At 55.1% G+C, this 19,532-nt stretch overlaps 1 protein-coding gene across 1 annotated transcript in view; it reads right to left on the minus strand.

Moving 5' to 3' along the window:
• The window catches only part of LOC140406220 (kielin/chordin-like protein), a gene marked incomplete at its 3' end in the record, with an annotated part of 184,272 nt that overhangs the window by 150,034 nt on the left and 14,706 nt on the right, over window positions 1-19,532 (minus strand). Inside the window, exons 3-4 of the mRNA XM_072494362.1 lie at window positions 19,294-19,361; window positions 15,082-15,178 (exon numbers count right to left, since the gene is read on the minus strand). The remainder of the gene's footprint in view (window positions 1-15,081; window positions 15,179-19,293; window positions 19,362-19,532) is intronic.

A 19,532-nucleotide genomic window follows, 5' to 3' on the forward strand; every position in this document is an offset into this window, starting at 1 on the left:
TGGGGCTGGGGTTAGAGAGAGGGTCAGGTTGGGGTTGGGGTTAGAGAGAGGATCAGGTTGGGGCTGGAGTTAGAGAGAGGATCAGGTTGGTGCTGGGGTTAGAGAGAGGATCAGGTTGGGGCTGGGGTTAGAGAGAGGATCAGGTTGGGGTTGGGGTTAGAGGATCAGGTTGGGGCTGGGGTTGGGGTTAGAGAGAGGATCAGGTTGGGGCTGGGGTTAGAGAGAGGATCAGGTTGGGGCTGGGGTTAGAGGAAGGATCAGGTTGGGGCTGGGGTTAGAGAGAGGATCAGGTTGGGGCTGGGGTTAGAGGATCAGGTTGGGGCTGGGGTTAGAGGAAGGATCAAGTTGGGGCTGGGGTTGGAGAGAGGATCAGGTTGGGGCTGGGGTTAGAGGATTAGGTTGGGGTTGGGGTTAGAGAGAGGATCAGGTTGGGGCTGTGGTTAGAGAGAGGATCAGGTTGGGGTTGGGGTTAGAGAGAGGATCAGGTTGGGGCTGGGGTTAGAGAGAGGATCAGGTTGGGGCTGGGGTTAGAGAGAGGATCAGGTTGGGGCTGGGGTGAGAGAGAGGATCAGGTTGTGGCTGGGGTGAGAGAGAGGATCAGGTTGGGGCTGGGGTTGGAGGATCAGGTTGGGGCTGGGGTTAGAGAGAGGATCAGCTTGGGGCTGGGGTTAGAGAGAGGCTCAGGTTGGGGTTGGGGTTAGAGGATGAGGTTGGGGCTGGGGTTAGAGGAAGGATCAGGTTGGGGCTGGGATTAGAGAGAGGATCAGGTTGGGGTTGGGGTTAGAGTGGATCAGGTTGGGGTTAGAGGATCAGGTTGGGGTTGGGGTTAGAGAGAGGCTCAGGTTGGGGTTGGGGTTAGAGGATCAGGTTGGGGCTGGGGTTAGAGAGGATCCGGATGGGGTTAGAGAGAGGATCAGGTTGGGGCTGGTGTTAGAGAGAGGATCAGGTTGGGGTTGAGGTTAGAGGAAGGATCAGGTTGGGGTTGTGGTTAGAGAGAGGATCAGGTTGGGGTTGGGGTTAGAGGATCAGGTTGGGGTTGGGGTTAGAGAGAGGGTCAGGTTGGGGTTGAGGTTAGAGAGAGGATCAGGTTGGGGCTGGGGTTAGAGGAAGGATCAGGTTGGGGTTGGGGTTAGAGAGAGGATCAGGTTGGGGCTGGGGTTCGAGAGAGGATCAGGTTGGGGCTGGGGTGAGAGAGAGGATCAGGTTGTGGCTGGGGTGAGAGAGAGGATCAGGTTGGGGCTGGGGTTGGAGGATCAGGTTGGGGCTGGGGTTAGAGAGAGGATCAGCTTGGGGCTGGGGTTAGAGAGAGGCTCAGGTTGGGGTTGGGGTTAGAGGATGAGGTTGGGGCTGGGGTTAGAGGAAGGATCAGGTTGGGGCTGGGGTTAGAGAGAGGATCAGGTTGGGGTTGGGGTTAGAGTGGATCAGGTTGGGGTTGGGGTTAGAGGATCAGGTTGGGGTTGGGTTTAGAGAGAGGCTCAGGTTGGGGTTGGGGTTAGAGGATCAGGTTGGGGCTGGGGTTAGAGAGGATCCGGATGGGGTTAGAGAGAGGATCAGGTTGGGGCTGGTGTTAGAGAGAGGATCAGGTTGGGGTTGAGGTTAGAGGAAGGATCAGGTTGGGGTTGTGGTTAGAACATAGAACATAGAACATAGAAAATACAGCACAGAACAGGCCCTTCGGCCCACGATGTTGTGCCGAACCTTTGTCCTAGATTAATCATAGATTATCATTGAATTTACAGTGCAGAAGGAGGCCATTCGGCCCCCCAAGTCTGCACCAGCTCTTGGAAAGAGCACCCTACCCAAACTCAACACCTCCACCCAACACCAAGGGCAATTTGGACATTAAGGGCAATTTATCATTGGCCAATTCACCTAACCCGCACATCTTTGGACTGTGGGAGGAAACCGGAGCACCCGGAGGAAACCCACGCAGACACGGGGAGGACGTGCAGACTCCGCACAGACAATGACCCAAGCCGGAATCGAACCTGGGACCATGGATCTGTGAAGCAATTGTGCTATCCACAATGCTACCGTGCTGCCCTTAAGAACAAATAAATCTACACTATATCATTTTCCCGTAATCCATGTACCTATCCAACAGCTGCTTGAAGGTCCCTAATGTTTCCGACTCAACTACTTCCACAGGCAGTGCATTCCATGCCCCCACTACTCTCTGGGTAAAGAACCTACCTCTGATATCCCTCCTATATCTTCCACCTTTCACCTTAAATTTATGTCCCCTTGTAATGGTGTGTTCCACCTGGGGAAAAAGTCTCTGACTGTCTACTCTATCTATTCCCCTGATCATCTTATAAACCTCTATCAAGTCGCCCCTCATCCTTCTCCGCTCTAATGAGAAAAGGCCTAGCACCCTCAACCTTTCCTCGTAAGACCTACTCTCCATTCCAGGCAACATCCTGGTAAATCTTCTTTGCACCTTTTCCAGAGCTTCCACATCCTTCCTAAAATGAGGCGACCAGAACTGTACACAGTACTCCAAATGTGGCCTTACCAAAGTTTTGTACAGCTGCATCATCACCTCACGGCTCTTAAATTCAATCCCTCTGTTAATGAACGCGAGCACACCATAGGCCTTCTTCACAGCTCTATCCACTTGAGTGGCAACTTTCAAAGATGTATGAACATAGACCCCAAGGTCTCTCTGCTCCTCCACAATGCCAAGAACTCTACCGTTAACCCTGTATTCCGCATTCATATTTGTCCTTCCAAAATGGACAACCTCACACTTTTCAGGGTTAAACTCCATCTGCCACTTCTCAGCCCAGCTCTGCATCCTATCTATGTCTCTTTGCAGCCGACAACAGCCCTCCTTACTATCCACAACTCCACCAATCTTCGTATCGTCTGCAAATTTACTGACCCACCCTTCAACTCCCTCATCCAAGTCATTAATGAAAATCACAAACAGCAGAGGACCCAGAACTGATCCCTGCGGTACACCACTGGTAACTGGGATCCAGGCTGAATATTTGCCATCCACCACCACTCTCTGACTTCTATCGGTTAGCCAGTTCGTTATCCAACTGGCCAAATTTCCCACTATCCCATGCCTCCTTACTTTGTGCAGAAGCCTACCATGGGGAACTTTATCAAATGCCTTACTAAAATCCATGTACACTACATCCACTGCTTTACCTTCATCCACATGCTTGGTCACCTCCTCAAAGAATTCAATAAGATTTGTAAGGCAAGACCTACCCCTCACAAATCCGTGCTGACTATCCCTAATCAAGCAGTGTCTTTCCAGATGCTCAGAAATCCTATCCTTCAGTACCCTTTCCATTACTTTGCCTACCACCGAAGTAAGACTAACTGGCCTGTAATTCCCAGGGTTATCCCTAGTCCCTTTTTTGAACAGGGGCACGACATTCGCCACTCTCCAATCCCCTGGTACCACCCCTGTTGACAGTGAGGACGAAAAGATAATTGCCAACGGCTCTGCAATTTCATCTCTTGCTTCCCATAGAATCCTTGGATATATCCCGTCAGGCCCGGGGGACTTGTCTATCCTCAAGTTTTTCAAAATGCCCAACACATCTTCCTTCCTAACAAGAGAGGATCAGGTTGGGGTTGGGGTTAGAGGCTCAGGTTGGGGTTGGGGTTAGAGGATCAGGTTGGGGCTGGGGTTAGAGAGGATCCGGATGGGGTTAGAGAGAGGATCAGGTTGGGGTTGGGGTTAGAGGATCAGGTTGGGGTTGGGGTTAGAGAGAGGGTCAGGTTGGGGTTGAGGTTAGAGAGAGGATCAGGTTGGGGCTGGGGTTAGAGGAAGGATCAGGTTGGGGTTGGGGTTAGAGAGAGGATCAGGTTGGGGCTGGAGTTAGAGAGAGGATCAGGTTGGTGCTGGGGTTAGAGAGAGGATCAGGTTGGGGCTGGGGTTAGAGAGAGGATCAGGTTGGGGTTGGGGTTAGAGGATCAGGTTGGGGCTGGGGTTGGGGTTAGAGAGAGGCTCAGGTTGGGGTTGGGGTTAGAGGATCAGGTTGGGGCTGTGGTTAGAGAGAGGATCAGGTTGGGGCTGGGGTTAGAGGAAGGATCAGGTTGGTGTTGGGGTTAGAGAGAGGATCAGGTTGGGGCTGGGGTTAGAGGAAGGATCAGGTTGGAGCTGGGGTTAGAGAGAGGATCAGGTTGGGGCTGGGGTTAGAGGAAGGATCAGGTTGGGGCTGGGGTTAGAGAGAGGATCAGGTTGGGGCTGGGGTTAGAGGATCAGGTTGGGGTTGGGGTTAGAGTGGATCAGGTTGGGGTTGGGGTTAGAGGATCAGGTTGGGGCTGGGGTTAGAGGAAGGATCAAGTTGGGGCTGGGGTTGGAGAGAGGATCAGGTTGGGGCTGGGGTTAGAGGATTAGGTTGGGGTTGGGGTTAGAGAGAGGATCAGGTTGGGGCTGTGGTTAGAGAGAGGATCAGGTTGGGGCTGGGGTTGGAGAGAGGATCAGGTTGGGGCTGGGGTTAGAGGATGAGGTTGGGGCTGGGGTTAGAGGAAGGATCAGCTTGGGGCTGGGATTAGAGAGAGGATCAGGTTGGGGTTGGGGTTAGAGTGGATCAGGTTGGGGTTGGGGTTAGAGGATCAGGTTGGGGTTGGGGTTAGAGAGAGGCTCAGGTTGGGGTTGGGGTTAGAGGATCAGGTTGGGGCTGGGGTTAGAGAGGATCCGGATGGGGTTAGAGAGAGGATCAGGTTGGGGCTGGTGTTAGAGAGAGGATCAGGTTGGGGTTGAGGTTAGAGGAAGGATCAGGTTGGGGTTGTGGTTAGAGAGAGGATCAGGTTGGGGTTGGGGTTAGAGGATCAGGTTGGGGTTGGGGTTAGAGAGAGGGTCAGGTTGGGGTTGAGGTTAGAGAGAGGATCAGGTTGGGGCTGGGGTTAGAGGAAGGATCAGGTTGGGGTTGGGGTTAGAGAGAGGATCAGGTTGGGGCTGGGGGTTAGAGGATCAGGTTGGGGCTGGGGTTAGAGAGAGGATCAGGTTGGGGCTGGGGTTAGAGAGAGGATCAGGTTGGGGTTGGGGTTAGAGAGAGGATCAGGTTGGGGCTGGAGTTAGAGAGAGGATCAGGTTGGTGCTGGGGTTAGAGAGAGGATCAGGTTGGGGCTGGGGTTAGAGAGAGGATCAGGTTGGGGTTGGGGTTAGAGGATCAGGTTGGGGCTGGGGTTGGGGTTAGAGAGAGGATCAGGTTGGGGCTGGGGTTAGAGAGAGGATCAGGTTGGGGCTGGGGTTAGAGGAAGGATCAGGTTGGGGCTGGGGTTAGAGAGAGGATCAGGTTGGGGCTGGGGTTAGAGGATCAGGTTGGGGCTGGGGTTAGAGGAAGGATCAAGTTGGGGCTGGGGTTGGAGAGAGGATCAGGTTGGGGCTGGGGTTAGAGGATTAGGTTGGGGTTGGGGTTAGAGAGAGGATCAGGTTGGGGCTGTGGTTAGAGAGAGGATCAGGTTGGGGTTGGGGTTAGAGAGAGGATCAGGTTGGGGCTGGGGTTAGAGAGAGGATCAGGTTGGGGCTGGGGTTAGAGAGAGGATCAGGTTGGGGCTGGGGTGAGAGAGAGGATCAGGTTGTGGCTGGGGTGAGAGAGAGGATCAGGTTGGGGCTGGGGTTGGAGGATCAGGTTGGGGCTGGGGTTAGAGAGAGGATCAGCTTGGGGCTGGGGTTAGAGAGAGGCTCAGGTTGGGGTTGGGGTTAGAGGATGACGTTGGGGCTGGGGTTAGAGGAAGGATCAGGTTGGGGCTGGGATTAGAGAGAGGATCAGGTTGGGGTTGGGGTTAGAGTGGATCAGGTTGGGGTTGGGGTTAGAGGATCAGGTTGGGGTTGGGGTTAGAGAGAGGCTCAGGTTGGGGTTGGGGTTAGAGGATCAGGTTGGGGCTGGGGTTAGAGAGGATCCGGATGGGGTTAGAGAGAGGATCAGGTTGGGGCTGGTGTTAGAGAGAGGATCAGGTTGGGGTTGAGGTTAGAGGAAGGATCAGGTTGGGGTTGTGGTTAGAGAGAGGATCAGGTTGGGGTTGGGGTTAGAGGATCAGGTTGGGGTTGGGGTTAGAGAGAGGGTCAGGTTGGGGTTGAGGTTAGAGAGAGGATCAGGTTGGGGCTGGGGTTAGAGGAAGGATCAGGTTGGGGTTGGGGTTAGAGAGAGGATCAGGTTGGGGCTGGGGTTCGAGAGAGGATCAGGTTGGGGCTGGGGTTAGAGAGAGGCTCAGGTTGGGGTTGGGGTTAGAGAGAGGACCAGGTTGGGGCTGGGGTTAGAGGATCAGGTTGGGGCTATGGTTAGAGAGAGGATCAGGTTGGGGTTGGGGTTAGAGAGAGGATCAGGTTGGGGCTGGGGTTAGAGCAAGGATCAGGTTGGGGTTCGGGTTAGAGAGAGGTTCAGGTTGGGGCTGGGGTTAGAGAGAGGATCAGGTTGGGGCTGGGGTTAGAGGAAGGATCAGGTTGGGGTTGGGGTTAGAGGATGAGGTTGGGGCTGGGGTTAGAGCAAGGATCAGGTTGGGGTTGGGATTAGAGAGAGGATCAGGTTGGGGCTGGGGTTAGAGAGAGGATCAGGTTGGGGCTGGGGTTAGAGAGAGGATCAGGTTGGGGCTGGGGGTTAGAGGATCAGGTTGGGGCTGGGGTTAGAGAGAGGATCAGGTTGGGGCTGGGGTTAGAGAGAGGATCAGGTTGGGGTTGGGGTTAGAGAGAGGATCAGGTTGGGGTTGGGGTTGGGGTTAGGGAGAGGATCAGGTTGGGGCTGGGGTTAGAGAGAGGATCAGGTTGGGGCCGGAGTTAGAGAGAGGATCAGGTTGCGGCTGGGGTTAGAGAGAGGATCAGGTTGGGATTGGTGTTAGAGAGAGGATCAGGTTGGTGCTGGGGTTAGAGAGAGGATCAGGTTGGGGCTGGGGTTAGAGAGAGGATCAGGTTGGGGTTGGGGTTAGAGGATCAGGTTGGGGCTGGGGTTGGGGTTAGAGAGAGAATCAGGTTGGGGCTGGGGTTAGAGAGAGGATCAGGTTGGGGTTGGGGTTAGAGGATCAGGTTGGGGCTGGGGTTAGAGGAAGGATCAGGTTGGGGTTGGGGTTAGAAAGAGGATTAGGTTGGGGCTGGGGTTAGAGAGAGGATCAGGTTGGGGTTGGGGTTAGAGAGAGGATCAGGTTGGGGCTGGTGTTAGAGATAGGATCAGGTTGGGGCTGGTGTTAGAGAGAGGATCAGGTTGGGGCTGGGGTTAGATGATCAGGTTGCGGTTGGGGTTAGAGAGAGGATCAGGTTGGGGCTGGGGTTAGAGGATCAGGTTGGGGTTGGGGTTAGAGATAGGATCAGGTTGGGGCTGGTGTTAGAGAGAGGATCAGGTTGGGGTTAGAGAGAAGATCAGGTTGGGGCTGGGGTTAGAGAGAGGATCAGGTTGGGGCTGGGGTTAGAGAGAGGATCAGGTTGGGGTTGAGGTTAGAGAGAGGATCAGGTTGGGGTTGGGGTTAGAGAGAGGATCAGGTTGGTGCTGGGGTTAGAGGAAGGATCAGGTTGGGGCTGGAGTTAGAGAGAGGATCAGGTTGGGGTTGGGGTTAGAGGAAGGATCAGGTTGGGGCTGGAGTTAGAGAGAGGATCAGGTTCGGCTGGGGTTAGAGAGAAGATCAGGTTGGGGTTAGAGAGAGGATCAGGTTGGTGCTGGGGTTAGAGGATCAGGTTGGGGTTGGGGTTAGAGGATCAGGTTGGGGCTGGGGTTAGAGGAAGGATCAGGTTGGGGTTGGGGTTAGAGAGAGGATCAGGTTGGGGCTGAGGTTAGAGGAAGGATCAGGTTGGGGGTGGGGTTAGAGGAAGGATCAGGTTGGGGCTGGGGTTAGAGAGAGGATCAGGTTGGGGCTGGTGTTAGAGGATCAGGTTGGGGTTGGGGTTAGAGAGAGGATCAGGTTGGGGCTGGGGTTCGAGAGAGGATCAGGTTGGGGCTGGGGTTCGAGAGAGGATCAGGTTGGGGCTGGGGTTAGAGAGAGGATCAGGTTGGGGCTGGTGTTAGAGAGAGTATCAGGTTGGGGCTGGAGGATCTGGTTGTGGCTGGGGTTAGAGAGAGGATCAGGTTGGGGTTGGGGTTGGAGGATCAGGTTGGTGTTGGGGTTAGAGAGAGGATCAGGTTGGGGCTGGGGTTAGAGGATCAGGTTGGGGTTGGGGTTAGAGATAGGATCAGTTTGGGGCTGGTGTTAGAGAGAGGATCAGGTTGGGGCTGGGGCTAGAGGATCAGGTTGGTGTTGGGGTTAGAGAGAGGATCAGGTTGGGGCTGGGGTTAGAGGATTAGGTTGGGGTTGGGGTTAGAGATAGGATCAGGTTGGGGCTGGTGTTAGAGAGAGGATCAGGTTGGGGTTAGAGAGAGGATCAGGATGGGGCTGGGGTTAGAGAGAGGATCACGTTGGGGCTGGGGTTAGAGAGAGGATAAGGTTGGGGCTGGGGTTAGAGAGAGGATCAGGTTGGGGTTGAGGTTAGAGAGAGGATCAGGTTGGGGTTGGGGTTAGAGAGAGGATCACGTTGGGGCTGGGGTTAGAGAGAGGATCAGGTTGGGGTTGGGGTTAGAGAGAGGATCAGGTTGGGGCTGGGGTTAGAGAGAGGATCAGGTTGGGGCTGGGGTTAGAGAGAGGATCAGGTTGGGGTTGGGGTTATAGAGAGGATCAGGTTGGGGCTGGGGTTAGAGAGAGGATCAGGTTGGGGTTGGGGTTAGAGAGAGGATCAGGTTGGGGCTGGGGTTAGAGAGAGGATCAGGTTGGGGTTGGGGTTAGAGAGAGGATCAGGTTGGTGCTGGGGTTAGAGGATCAGGTTGGGGTTGGGGTTAGAGGATCAGGTTGGGGCTGGGGTTAGAGAGAGGATCAGGTTGGGGCTGGGGTTAGAGGAAGGATCAGGTTGGGGTTGGGGTTAGAGAGAGGATCAGGTTGGTGCTGAGGTTAGAGGAATGATCAGGTTGGGGCTGGGGTTAGAGGAAGGATCAGGTTGGGGCTGGGGTTAGAGGAAGGATCAGGTTGGGGCTGGGGTTAGAGGAAGGATCAGGTTGGGGCTGGGGTTAGAGGAAGGATCAGGTTGGGGCTGTGGTTAGAGAGAGGATCAGGTTGGGGTTGGGGTTAGAGAGAGGATCAGGTTGGTGCTGGGGTTAGAGAGAGGATCAGGTTGGTGCTGGGGTTAGAGGATCAGGTTGGGGTTAGAGGATCAGGTTGGGGCTGGGGTTAGAGGAAGGATCAGGTTGGTGTTGGGGTTAGAGAGAGGATCAGGTTGGGGCTGGTGTTAGAGAGAGGATCAGGTTGGGGCTGGTGTTAGAGAGAGGATCAGGTTGGGGCTGGGGTTAGAGGATCAGGTTGGGGCTGGGGTTAGAGGAAGGATCAGGTTTGGGCTGGGGTTAGAGAGAGGATCAGGTTGGGGCTGGGGTTAGAGAGAGGATCAGGTTGGGGCTGGGGTTAGAGAGAGGATCAGGTTGGGGTTGGGGTTAGAGAGAGGATCAGGTTGGGGCTGGGGTTAGAGAGAGGATCAGGTTGGGGCTGGGGTTAGAGAGAGGATCAGGTTGGGGCTGGGGTTAGAGAGAGGATCAGGTTGGGGCTGGGGTTAGAGAGAGGATCAGGTTGGGGCTGGGGTTAGAGAGAGGATCAGGTTGGGGCTGGGGTTAGAGAGAAGGTCAGGTTGGGGTTCGAGAGAGGATGAGGTTGGGGCTGGGGTTCGAGAGAGGATCAGGTTGGGGCTGAGGTTAGAGGAAGGATCAGGTTGGGGCTGGGGTTAGAGAGAGTATCAGGTTGGGGCTGGGTTAGAGAAAGGATCAGGTTGGGGCTGGGGTTAGAGAGGATCAGGTTGGGGCTGGGGCTAGAGAGAGGATCAGGTTGGGGTTGGGGGTTAGAGATAGGATCAGGTTGGGGCTGGTGTTAGAGAGAGGATCAGGTTGGGGCTGGTGTTAGAGGAAGGATCAGGTTGGGGCTGGGGTTAGAGAGAGGATCAGGTTGGGGCTGGGGTTAGAGAGAGGATCAGGTTGGGGCTGGGGTTCGAGAGAGGATCAGGTTGGGGCTGGGGTTAGAGAGAGGATCAGGTTGGGGCTGGGGCTAGAGAGAGGATCAGGTTGGGGTTGAGGTTAGAGAGAGGATCAGGTTGGGGTTGGGGTTAGAGAGAGGATCAGGTTGGTGCTGGGGTTAGAGGAAGGATCAGGTTGGGGCTGGAGTTAGAGAGAGGATCAGGTTGGGGTTGGGGTTAGAGGATCAGGTTGGGGCTGGGGTTAGAGAGAGGATCAGGTTGGGGCTGGGGTTAGAGGAAGGATCAGGTTGGGGCTGGAGTTAGAGAGAGGATCAGGTTCGGCTGGGGTTAGAGAGAAGATCAGGTTGGGGTTAGAGAGAGGATCAGGTTGGTGCTGGGGTTAGAGGATCAGGTTGGGGTTGGGGTTAGAGGATCAGGTTGGGGCTGGGGTTAGAGGAAGGATCAGGTTGGGGTTGGGGTTAGAGAGAGGATCAGGTTGGGGCTGAGGTTAGAGGAAGGATCAGGTTGGGGGTGGGGTTAGAGGAAGGATCAGGTTGGGGCTGGGGTTAGAGAGAGGATCAGGTTGGGGCTGGTGTTAGAGGATCAGGTTGGGGTTGGGGTTAGAGAGAGGATCAGGTTGGGGCTGGGGTTCGAGAGAGGATCAGGTTGGGGCTGGGGTTCGAGAGAGGATCAGGTTGGGGCTGGGGTTAGAGAGAGGATCAGGTTGGGGCTGGTGTTAGAGAGAGTATCAGGTTGGGGCTGGAGGATCAGGTTGTGGCTGGGGTTAGAGAGAGGATCAGGTTGGGGCTGGGGTTAGAGGATCAGGTTGGGGTTGGGGTTAGAGATAGGATCAGGTTGGGGCTGGTGTTAGAGAGAGGATCAGGTTGGGGCTGGGGCTAGAGGAGCAGGTTGGTGTTGGGGTTAGAGAGAGGATCAGGTTGGGGCTGGGGTTAGAGGATTAGGCTGGGGTTGGGGTTAGAGATAGGATCAGGTTGGGGCTGGTGTTAGAGAGAGGATCAGGTTGGGGTTAGAGAGAGGATCATGATGGGGCTGGGGTTAGAGAGAGGATCAGGTTGGGGCTGGGGTTATAGAGAGGATAAGGTTGGGGCTGGGGTTAGAGAGAGGATCAGGTTGGGGTTGAGGTTAGAGAGAGGATCAGGTTGGGGTTGGGGTTAGAGAGAGGATCACGTTGGGGCTGGGGTTAGAGAGAGGATCAGGTTGGGGTTGGGGTTAGAGAGAGGATCAGGTTGGGGCTGGGGTTAGAGAGAGGATCAGGTTGGGGCTGGGGTTAGAGAGAGGATCAGGTTGGGGTTGGGGTTAGAGAGAGGATCAGGTTGGGGCTGGGGTTAGAGAGAGGATCAGGTTGGGGTTGGGGTTAGAGAGAGGATCAGGTTGGGGCTGGGGTTAGAGAGAGGATCAGGTTGGGGTTGGGGTTAGAGAGAGGATCAGGTTGGTGCTGGGGTTAGAGGATCAGGTTGGGGTTGGGGTTAGAGGATCAGGTTGGGGCTGGGGTTAGAGAGAGGATCAGGTTGGGGCTGGGGTTAGAGGAAGGATCAGGTTGGGGTTGGGGTTAGAGAGAGGATCAGGTTGGTGCTGAGGTTAGAGGAATGATCAGGTTGGGGCTGGGGTTAGAGGAAGGATCAGGTTGGGGCTGGGGTTAGAGGAAGGATCAGGTTGGGGCTGGGGTTAGAGGAAGGATCAGGTTGGGGCTGGGGTTAGAGAGAGGATCAGGTTGGGGTTGGGGTTAGAGAGAGGATCAGGTTGGTGCTGGGGTTAGAGAGAGGATCAGGTTGGTGCTGGGGTTAGAGGATCAGGTTGGGGTTAGAGGATCAGGTTGGGGCTGGGGTTAGAGGAAGGATCAGGTTGGTGTTGGGGTTAGAGAGAGGATCAGGTTGGGGCTGGTGTTAGAGAGAGGATCAGGTTGGGGCTGGTGTTAGAGAGAGGATCAGGTTGGGGCTGGGGTTAGAGGATCAGGTTGGGGCTGGGGTTAGAGGAAGGATCAGGTTTGGGCTGGGGTTAGAGAGAGGATCAGGTTGGGGCTGGGGTTAGAGAGAGGATCAGGTTGGGGCTGGGGTTAGGGAGAGGATCAGGTTGGGGTTGGGGTTAGAGAGAGGATCAGGTTGGGGCTGGGGTTAGAGAGAGGATCAGGTTGGGGCTGGGGTTAGAGAGAGGATCAGGTTGGGGCTGGGGTTAGAGAGAGGATCAGGTTGGGGCTGGGGTTAGAGAGAGGATCAGGTTGGGGCTGGGGTTAGAGAGAGGATCAGGTTGGGGCTGGGGTTAGAGAGAAGGTCAGGTTGGGGTTCGAGAGAGGATGAGGTTGGGGCTGGGGTTCGAGAGAGGATCAGGTTGGGGCTGGGGTTCGAGAGAGGATCAGGTTGGGGCTGGGGTTAGAGAGAGGATCAGGTTGGGGCTGGGGCTAGAGAGAGGATCAGGTTTGGGCTGGGGTTGGAGGATCAGGTTGGGGTTAGAGAGAGGTTCAGGTTGGGGCTGGGGTTAGAGAGAGGATCAGGTTGGGGCTGGAGGATCAGGTTGGGGCTGGGGTTAGAGAGAGGTTCAGGTTGGGGCTGGGGTTAGAGAGAGGATCAGGTTGGGGCTGGGGTTAGAGAGAGGATCAGGTTGGGGCTGGGGTTAGAGAGAGGATCAGGTTGGGGCTGGGGTTAGAGAGAGGATCAGGTTGGGGCTGGGGTTAGAGAGAGGATCAGGTTGGGGCTGGGGTTAGAGAGAGGATCAGGTTGGGGCTGGGGTTAGAGAGAAGGTCAGGTTGGGGTTCGAGAGAGGATGAGGTTGGGGCTGGGGTTCGAGAGAGGATCAGGTTGGGGCTGAGGTTAGAGGAAGGATCAGGTTGGGGCTGGGGTTAGAGAGAGTATCAGGTTGGGGCTGGGTTAGAGAAAGGATCAGGTTGGGGCTGGGGTTAGAGAGGATCAGGTTGGGGCTTGGGTTAGAGAGAGGATCAGGTTGGGGTTGGGGGTTAGAGATAGGATCAGGTTGGGGCTGGTGTTAGAGAGAGGATCAGGTTGGGGCTGGTGTTAGAGGAAGGATCAGGTTGGGGCTGGGGTTAGAGAGAGGATCAGGTTGGGGCTGGGGTTAGAGAGAGGATCAGGTTGGGGCTGGGGTTCGAGAGAGGATCAGGTTGGGGCTGGTGTTAGAGAGAGGATCAGGTTGGGGCTGGGGCTAGAGAGAGGATCAGGTTTGGGCTGGGGTTGGAGGATCAGGTTGGGGTTAGAGAGAGGTTCAGGTTGGGGCTGGGGTTAGAGAGAGGATCAGGTTGGGGCTGGAGGATCAGGTTGGGGCTGGGGTTAGAGAGAGGATCAGGTTGGAGCTGGGGTTAGAGAGAGGATCAGGTTGGGGCTGGAGGATCAGGTTGGGGCTGGGGTTAGAGAGAGGTTCAGGTTGGGGCTGGGGTTAGAGAGAGGATCAGGTTGGGGCTGGGGTTCGAGAGAGGATCAGGTTGGGGCTGGTGTTAGAGAGAGGATCAGGTTGGGGCTGGGGCTAGAGAGAGGATCAGGTTTGGGCTGGGGTTGGAGGATCAGGTTGGGGTTAGAGAGAGGTTCAGGTTGGGGCTGGGGTTAGAGAGAGGATCAGGTTGGGGCTGGAGGATCAGGTTGGGGCTGGGGTTAGAGAGAGGTTCAGGTTGGGGCTGGGGTTAGAGAGAGGATCAGGTTGGGGCTGGGGTTAGAGAGAGGATCAGGTTGGGGTTGAGGTTAGAGAGAGGATCAGGTTGGGGCTGGAGGATCAGGTTGGGGCTGGGGTTAGAGAGAGGTTCAGGTTGGGGCTGGGGTTAGAGAGAGGATCAGGTTGGGGCTGAAGTTAGAGGATCAGGTTGGGGTCCTGCTGCTGATCAATCCACAGTGTCCACAATGTGAACATGAGGTTAGGACCTGATTCGGCCGAGTGAAGAGACTCTCATTGATCAACACATTGCCTAGGCTGGAAGATGACAAACTGCTCATTGGGAGGCCTCACAGCTGCCGAGTATCTACAGAACCTGCGAAAAATAACACAGGGATCGTCTTTGTAAAAATGTACGTTGCTAGACCTTGTATGACGTCTATTGGCCAATCCTGGTGTTCCTCTCTCTCTGCGGGGTTTCCTTGTTGTATCTGGGTAGGTGAGGCACTTATACAGGATCTGATTTGTTTGAATTAATTCTAGAGGGTTTCCCTTATCTTGTCAGGTGTAGGAGAGTTGTACCTGCCTCCGAGATATCCCATTGATGGGTGTCTTGACGATTCTTCTTGTCCTTGTTGGTGGCGTTTCCTTGGAAGGAAGTAGTTTAGTGTCCAGTGATGGCAGGGCCTGAATGGCGTCTGATGTGGGCGGAAAGGAGGTCTGTTGTGCAGCGGGTCTTGGCATGGCATAGGTATTCTTGGTTTACTGGCTCCTGTACACAGGAGTGTACACTGCCAAGCCACATCATGTACCGATGGCGGCATCCTGTTGTTCTCCTTCTCCAGAGGTATCCTTTTATTGTTTTGATATCTTCGGAGGCTGAGTTGGTTTTGATTATTTACCATAAGGGATCTCGTAGGTTGTGTTGCCCTGTGGAGGAGGGCATGCACCATGGTGCCATGTGTTCATGGCTTAATCCTGGTATCCTGAGGTCCCCACTATTTTTGGTGCCCTTCTATCCTTTCATCTTCCATATGAAACAAAACTACAACAATGCGAATGATTGATAATTTGAACCAATTGTATGAATAGTTGCTGGTCTTCTCTGTGTATTTAGATGTGGAATAATGATTAGTCTGTGCTGTACTAGATTTTGGGGCTTGTTGCATTTTGTGGTCAAATGTAAGTTATCCCCTTAGGAATAATGTCTTTGTGAATTTTTTGATTTTTGTTTTGGAATTAAAGATGGTTTTAGGACTTCATCCTTTTCCTCCCCCATTCTCCAGATTATCCATTCGCTGTTTATTCCCTCTGCATAGACGGAGGCACCAAGTTTAATGGTTAAACTGAACCAACTGTTTTGGTGTTCTCCTGGCTTTTCCTACACGCGGAAATATTTATACTGCACCGTACCGGTTTTGAGGGCTTACTGCACAATTTGTAAAAATGGAAAAGCTCTAATAAAAATATTTTTAGAAAGTAACACAGGAGAAAAGGTGTCAGTTACGCAAGGGGTGTTCTGGGTTACCTGTATTCTATGATGGTATGTCTAACGTTACCTGGATGACAGACAGGACAACATTCCTCAGCTGGTTTGTACTGGTCCAAACAGGTGAGGTGATCGCAGGTGACACCCCGGCACTGGATATTACCATTCTGTAGAGAGACAAACAATTTAGAATATTTCCATCATTTGTATTTCACCAGTAATTGTGCTCTGCAGTGTATTCAGAGTCTGTCATGGGGCAGGTCACGTAAGCAGGGTCAATCTCCCAGTCAGTGTGCGGGATGCACCCGCAACTGGTTGGATGGCCCGAGACCGGCAGCAAGAGCGGCGTGAACCACTCCGGTGTCGGGCCGACCGGAAGGTGCGGAATCCTCGGCACTTCCAGGGGCTAGGCAGGCGGCGTAGGGGTTGGCGCCACGCCAACCAGCGGCGAAGGGCCGGCGCAAGTTGGCGCATGCGCAGAACCGCCGGCGTGGTTCCACGCATGCGCAGACCGGCTAGCGTGTTCCTGCGCATGCGCAGGGGGGTTCTTCTCCGCGCCGGCCATGGCGGAGGCCGGCGCGGAAGGAAAGAGTGCCCCCACGGCACAGGCCCACCCGCAGATCGGTGGGCCCCGATTGTGGGCCAGGCCACCGTGGGGGGCCCCCCCGGGGCGGGATCCCCCCCCGCGCCCCCCCGTGGACTCACCTAGCTGGCCTACAAGCCAGGTCTCGCCGTGATGGACCATGTCCATTTCACGCCGGTGGGACTGGCCAGGAAATGACAGCCGCTCGGCCCATCGGGGCCTGGAGAATTGCCGCGGGGGGCAGCTGCCAATGGCCCCCGACCGGCGGGATCCCCGCCCCAAAACCGGCGCCGGAGAATTCGGCAGCCGGCGTCGGAGCGGCGGGGAGGGATTTGCGCCGCACCCCCCCCTCCCGGGGATTCTCCGACCCGGCGGGGGATCGGAGAATGCTGCCCTGTATTCCTCAAGAGGGATAGGTTAGAAATACTCTCAGACTCAATTTCTTCTTCAACCTTCATTTCCAGGTTCAATCACTCTCGTGGTTTCGAAGTTGGATAGTGCAGAGAAGAAAGCCTGCATTTCATCATTACTGCACCACATACCATAGGCACTGAAATACTTCTGAATAACTTCTGTAATGCAGGAAACACAGCAGCCAATTTGCATACAGCAAGATCCCATGTTCATGTTTAAATAATCTAATTTTAGTTGAGGGATAAATATTGATCAGGGCACTGGACAGAACTCTCCAACTCTTCTTCCACCGACAATTAGAGGATCTTTTACCTTCACCAGAGGGGACTAATGGGCCACAGTTTAAAGTCCCATCTGAAAGATGGTACGGCCAATAGTGCAGCTCGCCCTCCGTAATCACCCTCTGACAGTGCAGCATTCCTTCGGCACTGTCCCTCCCTCAGTGCAGCGCTCCCTCGGTACTGCTCCTCCCACAGTGCAGCTCTCCCTCAGTATTCTCCCTCTGACAGTGCAGCTCTTCCTCAGTATTGTCCCTCTGACAGTGCAGCTCTCCCTCAGTGACAGTGCAGCATTCCTTCGACACTGTCCCTCCCTCAGTGCAGCGCTCCCTCGGTACTGCTCCTTTCACAGTGCAGCTCTCCCTAAGTATTGTCCCTCTGACAGTGCAGCTCTTCCTCAGTACTGTCCCTCTGGCAGTGCAGCGCTCAGTACTGTCCCTCTGACAGTGCAGCTCTCCCTCAGTACTGCCCCTCTGACAGTGCAGCTCTCCCTCAGTACTGTCCCTCTGACAGTACAGCTCTCCCTCAGTACTGTCCCTCTGACAGTGCAGCTCTCCCTCAGTACTGTCCCTCTGACAGTGCAGCTCTCCCTCAGTACTGTCCCTCTGACAGTGCAGCACTCCCTCAGTACTGACCCTCTGACAGTGCAGCTCTCCCTCAGTACTGTCCCTCTGACAGTACAGCTCTCCCTCAGTACTGTCCCTCTGACAGTGCAGCTCTCCCTCAGTACAGTCCCTCTGACAGTGCAGCTCTCCCTCAGTACTGTCCCTCTGACAGTGCAGCTCTCCCTCCGTACCGCACCTCCCACTGTGCAGAGCTTCCTCAGTACTGCCCCTCCCACAGTGCAGCGCTCCCACAATATTGGCCGTCCCAGAGTGTAGCGCTCCCTCCGTGCTGCCCTTCCGACAGTGCAGCGCTCCCTCAGTACTGTCCCTCTGACAGTGCAGCTCTCGCTCAGTACTGTCTCTCTGACAGTGCAGCTCTCCTTCGGTACTGTCCCTCTGACAGTGCAGCTCTCCCTCGGTACTGTCCCTCTGACAGTGCAGCTCTCCCTCGGTACTGTCCCTATGGCAGTGCAGCACTCGCTTAGTACTGTCTCTCTGACAGTGCAGCTCTCCCTCAGTACTGTGCCTCTGACAGTGCAGCTCTCCCTCGGTACTGTCCCTCTGACAGTGCAGCTCTACTTCAGTACTGTCCCTCTGACAGTGCAGCACTCCCTCAGTACTGTCCCTCTGACAGTGCAGCTCTCCCTCGGTACTGTCCCTCTGACAGTGCAGCTCTCCCTTAGTAGTGCCCCTCCCAGAGTGCAGCTCTCCCTCAGTATTGTCCCTGTGACAGTGCAGCACTCCCTCAGTACTGACCCTCTGACAGTGCAGCTCTCCCTCCGTACCGCACCTCCCACTGTGCAGAGCTTCCTCAGTACTGCCCCTCCCACAGTGCAGCGCTCCCACAATATTGGCCGTCCCAGAGTGTAGCGCTCCCTCCGTGCTGCCCTTCCGACAGTGCAGCGCTCCCTCAGTACTGTCCCTCTGACAGTGCAGCTCTCCCTCAGTACTGTCCCTCTGACAGTGCAGCTCTCCCTCGGTACTGTCTCCCTGACAGTGCAGCTCTCCCTCAGTACTGCCCCTCTGACAGTGCAGCACTCCCTCAGTACTGTCCCTCTGACAGTGCAGCGCTCCCTCAGTACTGTCCCTCTGACAGTGCAGCTCTCCCTCAGTACTGTCTCTCTGACAGTGCAGCTCTCCCTCGGTACTGTCCCTCTGACAGTGCAGCTCTCCCTCGGTACTGTCCCTCTGACAGTGCAGCTCTCCCTCGGTACTGTCCCTCTGACAGTGCAGCTCTCCCTCGGTACTGTCCCTATGGCAGTGCAGCACTCGCTCAGTCCTGTCTCTCTGACAGTGCAGCTCTCCCTTAGTACTGCCCCTCCCAGAGTGCAGCTCTCCCTCAGTACTGCCCCTCTGACAGTGCAGCTCTCCCTCAGTACTGCCCCTCCCAGAGTGCAGTGCTCCCTCAACATAGGCTGTCCCAGAGTGCAGTGCGCCCTCAGTGCTGCCCCTTTGACAATGCAGAGTTATGGTTGTTGGTGCTTGGGTGTTGAACTTGATGATCAGCCATGGTTATAATGAATGGCAAGCAGACTCGAAGGGCCGAATGGCCTCCTTTTGCTTCTATTTTCTATGTATGATGCAGTGTCACAATCCGCAGTGACGGTGGTGGCATGGTGGCACAGTGGTTAGCACTGCTGCCTCACAGCGCCAGGGCACCGGCTTAATTCGGCCTTGGTGACTGTGTGGAGTTTGCACGTTCTCCCCGTGCCTGCGTGGGTTTCCTCCGGGTGCTCCGTTTTCCTCCCACAGTCCAAAGATGTGCAGGTTAGGTGGACTGGTCAAGGTAAATTGCCCCTTAGTTTCCACAGCTGTGCAGGTTAAATGGGGTTATGGGAATAGGGTGGGCGCCTGACCCTCGATGGGGTGTCCTTTCAGAGGTTTGGAGCACTCTTGATGGGCCGAATGACCTCCTGCCCTGTATGGATTCTATGTTTTATGGGTGGAGGGTCACTGATTGAAACGTTTGGGGAGTTCTAACTTGCAGACGGGGGTTAAGTATGCTCTGCCTGTTTGGACGTGGGTGTCCAGTGTAACAGAATCAGTGAGCTGCTACTTACAGGATAGCCAGGCGGCAGCCCCTTATTGCTGCCGCGTGTGACCTCAGCACTGAGTTCCAATTGGCTCTGTGCACAGTGAACCAAGAGTACAACGGGTTTCCATATAGGTCCCTGATTTCTAGACTGGAACACGAGCTCTGGTTGTTGCGTGCAGGTTGTATAGCGAGGCTAGTGGGGAATCGAGACCAGTCGCGTGGCAAGTGGGAACTGGCTATTCCTAAAATCAACCTTGTGGTGCCCATTGCCCCTGTGATTAGCGGTTAGGGAAGCCAGCCTCTCGCAGTTTCATGCCTTTTCTCAGACGCCGATGAGAATGCTGTTGGATGTCAGCTGGTGTCCTACCTTACAGGAGCAGTGTGTACAAGCGTCCAGGTTCCAGCTGTCACCATGAACTCTTCCATCCGCACAGTCTGAAAGACAAACCGACACAACGTGACGCGCACACAGCCACGCGCGCGCACACATGCACAGCCCAACAATGTGCATTTATGCAGCACTGTTAATATGATAAAATGTGACAAGATTCTTCACAGGCGCAGTAAAATACACAATTTGACACACAGTCAAAAACACAGACAGAG

The sequence above is a fragment of the Scyliorhinus torazame genome, unplaced genomic scaffold, assembly GCF_047496885.1.
Source record: "Scyliorhinus torazame isolate Kashiwa2021f unplaced genomic scaffold, sScyTor2.1 scaffold_373, whole genome shotgun sequence".
Taxonomy (NCBI): domain Eukaryota; kingdom Metazoa; phylum Chordata; class Chondrichthyes; order Carcharhiniformes; family Scyliorhinidae; genus Scyliorhinus; species Scyliorhinus torazame.